Raw genomic sequence first — 7585 nt, forward strand, 5'->3', positions numbered from 1 at the left:
CGAACATATCCTTAGTACCTAGTGGACTAAGGAATTTTCTCGATTATGGAGGTGAAAAGGAGTTCGTCGTAAAGGGTTACGTCGATGCGAACTTTGACACTAATCCGGATGACTCTGAGTAGTAAACCGGATTCGTATAGTAGAGCAATTACTTGAAATGGCTCCAAATAGCGCGTGGTAGCATCCACAAGATGACATAGATATTCGTAAAGCACACACGGATCTGAAAGGTTCAGACCCGTTGACTAAATAACCTCTCTCACAAGCATAACATGATCAAACCAGAACTCATTGAGTGTTAATCACATAGAGATGTGAACTAGATTGTTGACTCTAGTAAACTCTTGGGTGTTGGTCACATGGTGATGTGACCTGTCAGTGTTAATCACATGGTGATGTGAACTAGATTATTGACTCTAGTGCAAGTGGGAGACTGTTGGAAATATGCCCTAGAGGCAATAATAAATAGGTTATTATTATATTTCCTTGTTCATGATAATCGTTTATTATCCATGCTAGAATTGTATTGATAGGAAACTCAGATACATGTGTGGATACATAGACAACACCATGTCCCTAGTAAGCCTCTAGGAGACTAGCTCGTTGATCAAAAGATGGTTACGGTTTCCTGACCATGGACATTGGATGTCGTTGATAACGGGATCACATCATTAGGAGAATGATTTGATGGACAAGACCCAATCCTAAGCCTAGCACAAGATCGTGTAGTTCGTTTGCTCAGAGCTTTTCTAATGTCAAGTATCACTTCCTTAGACCATGAGATTGTGCAACTCCCGGATACCGTAGGAATGCTTTGGGTGTACCAAACGTCACAACGTAACTGGGTGGCTATAAAGGTGCACTACGGGTATCTCCGAAAGTGTCTGTTGGGTTGGCACGAATCGAGACTGGGATTTGTCACTCCGTGTAAACGGAGAGGTATCTCTGGGCCCACTCGGTAGGACATCATCATAATGTGCACAGTGTGACCAAGGAGTTGATCACGGGATGATGTGAGTTACGGAACGAGTAAAGAGACTTGCCGGTAACGAGATTGAACAAGGTATAGGGATACCGACGATCGAATCTCGGGCAAGTAACATACCGTTAGACAAAGGGAATTGAATACGGGATTGATTGAATCCCCGACATCGTGGTTCATCCGATGAGATCATCGTGGAACATGTGGGAGCCAACATGGGTATCCAGATCCCGCTGTTGGTTATTGACCGGAGAACGTCTCGGTCATGTCTGCATGGTTCCCGAACCCGTAGGGTCTACACGCTTAAGGTTCGATGACGCTAGGGTTATAGGGAAAGCATGTACGTGGTTACCGAATGTTGTTCGGAGTCCCGGATGAGATCCCGGACGTCACGAGGAGTTCCGGAATGGTCCGGAGGTAAAGATTTATATATGGGAAGTCCTGTTTTGGTCACCGGAAAAGTTTCGGGTGAAATCGGTAATGTACCGGGACCACCGGGAGGGTCCCGGGGGTCCACCAAGTGGGGCCACCAGCCCCAGAAGGCTGCGTGGGCCAAGTGTGGGAGGGGACCAGCCCCAGGTGGGCTGGTGCGCCCCCCCACCAAGGCCCAAGGCGCATGGGAGAGTGGGAGGGGGCAAACCCTAGGTCCAGATGGGCCTTAGGGCCCATCTAGTGGGGCGCCTCCCCCTCTCCTCCCCTTGGCCGCCCCCCTTGATGGGATCTAGGGCTGGCCGCCTCCTCTTGGGGGTGGAAACCCTAAGGGGGGCGCAGCCCCCTTCCCCCCTATATATACTTGAGGTTTGGGCTGCCATACAGACACGAGAAAGTCTCCTTTTGGTGCTGCCCTACCCCTCTCCCTCCTCCTCCTCTCCCACGGTGCTTGGCGAAGCCCTGCGGGATTGCCACGCTCCTCCACCACCACCATGCCGTCGTGTTGCTGCTGGATGGAGTCTTCCCCAACCTCTCCCTCTCTCCTTGCTGGATCAAGGCGTGGGAGACGTCACCGGGCTGCACGTGTGTTGAACGCGGAGGCACCGTTCTTCCGGTGCTTAGATCGGAATCAACCGCGATCTGAATCGCTACGAGTACGACTCCCTCATCCGCGTTCTTGCAACGCTTCCGCATCGCGATCTACAAGGGTATGTAGATTCACTCCCCTTCCCCTCGTTGCTAGATTACTCCATAGATTGATCTTGGTGATACGTAGAAAATTTTGAATTTCTGCTACGTTCCCCAACATACACAACCGTTCAAGATGTACCAAAGGATCTTTTGATCCCAAAATTTAGCCGGTGAAGGAACGGTGCACTTTAGGGACGGCGGCGAGGAGAGAAGGTGGAGGAAACACGGGGATAGGCGGGGGAGGCGCCGACGGGTCGCCGGAGCGAATGGGAAAGATGCGGGCGGAGGTGCCAGCGCCTAGAGGTTTCAAATTTGCCGACTGGTGAGATTCGCGCGCCCGATTGCCATGTCCAGCACGCTGGAGCGGACGCATCAAATAAGCAGCGCGCGATGCCGTTTTCCCCAGCGCGCTGAACGAACTTTGCCGCGCGCGAGATTTTAGCGCGTCTCCAGGAGCATCGATTTCGGTTGCACGCGCGTCAAATAGTTGTTTTTTCCAACGCGACGGCTAATCTAGCGCGTGTGTTGGAGATTTTTTCCAACGCAACGGCTAATCTAGCGCGTGTGTTGGAGATGCTCTAAGCAAACACTGAACTGAGATTATTTTTTTGTCGGACTGAAGTGTTGGTTAAATGGGCCAACCCGTATCGCTGGGCCTAATGGTAGATGGCGAGGCTTGCCAAAACGGATGGATCCCTCGTGGGTGCCAACGGTCGACGACGACGTACAAGGCTTTGAACCGTGTGACCGTGAGTGGCGGCCACGCGCTGGAACAGGCATTTTAGCCAAACTGAACGAATGAAACATGGTCGAATCGCGTGCTGCACTGCAGGGGAAGGAAATCGAGTACTGAACTGCTCAAGGATTTGTCAGGCTGCGAAAACACAAGCACAGAGGTACTTGTGTCAGAGAACGATGCCAGTAGTTGATCTACTAAACCGTGCAGGGTCGACCCTGAAACATCAGACCTGTGCGCATATCTTCAGAGATTACAGATGTGTTGCTCAACCGGCAGGAAACTTGCTACCGATCGACTATGCACAACTACAAACCAAAGAATTGAAGACGCAGCTACTGTTCTTGGAGCTGTGAATCCTAATTGAACCGCAATGTCAAAACAGCAGAATTGAACAAGTTTACGACAAGAACGCAAGCAAGTTTTGTCAACACTATCTATGTGTACTATCTGTAGGCAAAAGTAGGCGGCGAGTTCCGCCGTCATCGTGTCCGTGTCTGAGGCGCCGAAATTTCTGAAGGGGTGAACTTCTCCTCCGCACCATCAGCATCCGAGTAGTGTCGCGGCAGCAGCTCAACTATGCTGCATTTGCAGAAAGTCAGTTGTTAGCTAGGCACGCATCGGACCCATAATCCAAAAGGACAAAACCTGAAACAAAATAACTGTGCAAGAAATGATTTGTTGGCGCGGCCATAGATACATGGGCATAATTAAGCAGCCGCGATTAAGTTGCTATATGCTGATTCGATGACGTAAACACATACTGCATTGCCCTCGAATGCAATACTCCTAGTTCTCATTCAGTTTAAGTTCATGGAGAACAGTATCATAAGGCCACGCTCTGTCCCGCTTCTTGTCAACACGCAAAAGAAGAAGAAGAGCCCACTACATTTATCTGAAGTTCTGAACCCGCATCGTTTACAGTTACAGGGCTACAGCTAGGCGCCGAAACTTAAGATCGCAGCTCCAAGAATGGGGGTTTTGGCCTCACCTCTCGGCGTGAAACACCTGGAAGCTGACGTTGCATGCTGCTGGTGCTGGCCCGCCAGGTTGCGGCCATGGCTCAGCATCGTGTTACTCCCACCGAAGATGAACCGCTCCTGCCCAATTTACACAAGAGGAGCATCTGAATTCATTGCCATGGCTGGCCAAGAACGAATCAAGAATGGCCAAGAACATGCCAAGATGCGCAAGAACAAACGAAAGAATCAGCAAAGGTTTGGACATACCTCTGGCTGCAGGGCAGCGGCGGCGGTGTGGCCGTCAAGGGAGTGGCGCACGGTCCACGCCCACGGAGGCCTCCGTGCCCCTCCTCCCGGTCCCCGGGGCACAAGCTGGAGCGCCAGGATCAGAAGGCGCCGCCGTGTGGACGTAGGCAGGCGCCCTGAGGACCTGATGATCGCGTCCGCCTCCTCCTCGTCGTCGGCGACGGCGACCGCTCCCTCCGCGGCCGCGGCCCACCTCCTCAGGAGGACGTAGAAGAGCAGTGCGGCGGCGAGGACGGCCGCCAAGCTGAGGGTGTTAGCCCTCCGTGCGAGGCACTCGAGCAGGGCCCGCAGGTACGGGCAGTCGTCGCCGGGGAAGCGTGGGCGCAGTGGACCATACCTCGGGCTCGGGGAAGGGCGGTTCGCGACGAGGTCCCAGAGGGCCTTGAGCAGGTCTTTGGTCAGCCGCAACCGGCTGACCAAAGCAGCCTGGATGCCTGATCCCACTCGTCGGTCGCGCTCGCGCGTGGCGGGACCCGAGCCGGCAGCAGGGGCGGCGCGGGCGCCGGGAGAGGCAGGGACAGGGGGCCGCGTGGCCGGAGCGGGAGGAACAGACGTCCCTGGCGTGCGGCCTGCATGGCGGCAGGCGCGGAGGAGGGTGGGCCGGGGTGGAGGTGGGTGAAGGAAGGCGGAGGCAGGAGGGAGGATGGTGGAGAGTTGCGAGGAGGAGGGTGGAGGAAGGAGGGGCCAGGGAGGAGTCACCGTCACCGGCGGTGGTTTTATACGGTGGGGGTGGAGGCGAGAGGATGAAGCAGGGAGGCTCCCGCGGTTATTTTTTGGGCGGGAAGGAGATTTCTGTTGGTTGGATGTTTCCAGAACCCAATGCCGGCCTCGACGAGGCGGTGGAAGCCGGCGTGCCCGACGAAGTGCGACTGCTGCTCGACCGCACCGGTGGACGCGAACCCGAACTCGAACTCGAACGCACCGGTGCACGCGCGCGTCCATACGCAACGCACACACGCCCGCTTCATGGAGCGCATGCATGCTCGGGTGGTCGCCGGCGTGCTCTCGCCATAGCCATGCTCCATGCAATACCCAAAGCCAAAGGAGGCCCATTTATTTAATAAAGTTTAAGAACCACTTGATATCGCTAGTTGATGTTTGGTCTGGTGGCTAGCCCATTTAGGCTATCTCAGTGAGGCCGCTGTTCGAATCGCACGTTTGACAATTACTTTTTTTAGGCTGCCATTTTTTGTTTATAATCTTTTTGTAAGCCGCAGATTTGTTTAAATTCAAATCAAATTCATACCGAATCTGTTCAAAAAAAAAAAGCTGTGTCCTTTTGCAATAGAAAAATGTGCAGCTTTCAAACATATCCTTTGGTTACATAATTGAGAACTTGAAATCAAATTCATACGGAATATGTCAAAGTACATATGATAGGTCCGTTTCTATTAGATTAGAAAAATTGTCTAGATTTCAAACCTGTCCTCTGGTTACAGATTTGAGCACTTGAAACTTCATGCATTCCATTAACGAAGAATGTGTCTCGCGAACCACATCTTTTTGCAACAAAATCGGTGCCATCCATTTTAGATCATGCGGCTCTTATTGTGCAGTGTTGGTTTCATTCACGGGCGAGGCGCGCGGGTGTCGTGGGTAGTGGGTCGTTTGATGTGTGCCGACGTTTTCTTCTAGCCATGACTCTATGACTGGTGGGCCACAGTGAAGCACCGCACCGGGAACCAATCATCACGAATTTTTCCACTTGCCATTTAGTTCCACCCATCGCTTTCAATTCCAGGGGGGGTCGAAACGGTGTTGCATTTCCCCACGTCTCTCTAGTTCTCCTCTTCTCGGGGAACGGTTGAATCGGGAATTGTTGTTGTGCTTCAATGAGGAGTGATATTTTTACGCTCATGACACCATTGTTTAAACCGGATAATCCTAGAATTTAGGCTAGATCTGATTCCTATCAACGGGCAGAACTGTAAGATTGAATAGAACTATTATTGATGATTATTGCTAGCCGCATAGAGCGGTATATATAAGAGATTACAAGCCAACTAGACCTATTACAATACGACTAGGACTAGATAACTTGAGAGCCAAATAATAGTCTAACATCCCCCCGCAGTATCAATGGGAGACTCGACAATGTTGAGACTGGATCGAATATTACAAAAGGGTGTTGATGGCAGTCCCTTGGTAAATATATCAGCAAATAGAGCCGTAGAAGGAACATGCAGCACCCGAACTTGTCCAAGAGCCACCTTCTCGCGAACAAAATGGATATCAATCTCAATATGTTTAGTCCGGCGATGTTGAACAGGATTCCCGGACATGTAAACAGCTGAGATGTTATCACAATAAACAATGGTAGCATGTGCAAGCGGTCGATGCAACTCCGAGAGCAACTGACGAAGCCAGACCGTATCAGCCACAGCATGTGCAACCGCACGATATTCTGCTTCAGCGGACGAGCGGGAGACGGTTACCTGCCTTTTCGAGGACCAAGAAATCAAATTGTCACCAAGAAAAACACAGAAACCGGATGTAGATCGTCGAGTGTCGGGACAACCAGCCCAGTATGCATCAGAATACGCGGTGAGAGAGGTAGGGGAAGAATTGTTTATGTGGAGACCATGATCGAGAGTACCTTTTAGATACCGAAGAATGCGCTTGATATGATTATAGTGAGGTATGCGAGGATCATGCATATAGAGACAAGCTTGTTGGACAGCAAAAGAAATTTCAGGACGAGTAATGGTAAGATACTGAAGAGCACCAGCAAGACTACGATAAAGAGTAGGATCATTGAAAGGATCACCATTGGCAGAAAGTTTGAAACTAGTGTCGACAGGAGTATGGGAAGGATGACAGTCTAGCATACCAGCACGGTTGAGAAGATCTAGGATGTATTAACGTTGGGAAAGAAACAGACCCGATGAATCACGAATCACTGCAATGCCTAAAAAATGATGAAGAAGACCAAGATCTGTCATAGAAAACTCAGAGCGGAGATGAGTAATGATGCGGTCCAAAAAGGTTTGAGAAGAAGCAGTGAGAATGATATCGTCAACATAAAGAAGTAAGTATGTAATGTCAGAATTATGATGATAGACAAAGAGAAGAGTCAGAAAGAGAGGAAACAAAACCTATGGTTTGAATAAAGGAAGAGAAGCATTGAAACTAGGCACGTGGAGCTTGTTTGAGACCATAGAGAGATTTTTGAAGAAGACAAACATGGTTGGGATAAGAAGGGTCTTCAAAACTGAGAGGTTGCTGACAGTAGACGGTCTCTTGGAGAGAACCATGAAGAAAGGCATTTTTTACGTCTAATTGGTGAATAGGCCAGGTGGAGGAGACAGCAAGGCTAAGAGCAGTGCGTATGGTACTAGGCTTAACTACAGGAGAGAAAGTTTCATCATAATCAATGCCATGTTGTTTGGAATAGCCGCGACATACCCAACGAGCTTTGTAGCGAGAAAGAGTACCATCGGAGTGAAACTTCTGACGAAACACCCATTTACCAGAGAC

Source organism: Triticum aestivum, chromosome 5D (assembly GCF_018294505.1).
Source record: "Triticum aestivum cultivar Chinese Spring chromosome 5D, IWGSC CS RefSeq v2.1, whole genome shotgun sequence".
Classification (NCBI taxonomy): domain Eukaryota; kingdom Viridiplantae; phylum Streptophyta; class Magnoliopsida; order Poales; family Poaceae; genus Triticum; species Triticum aestivum.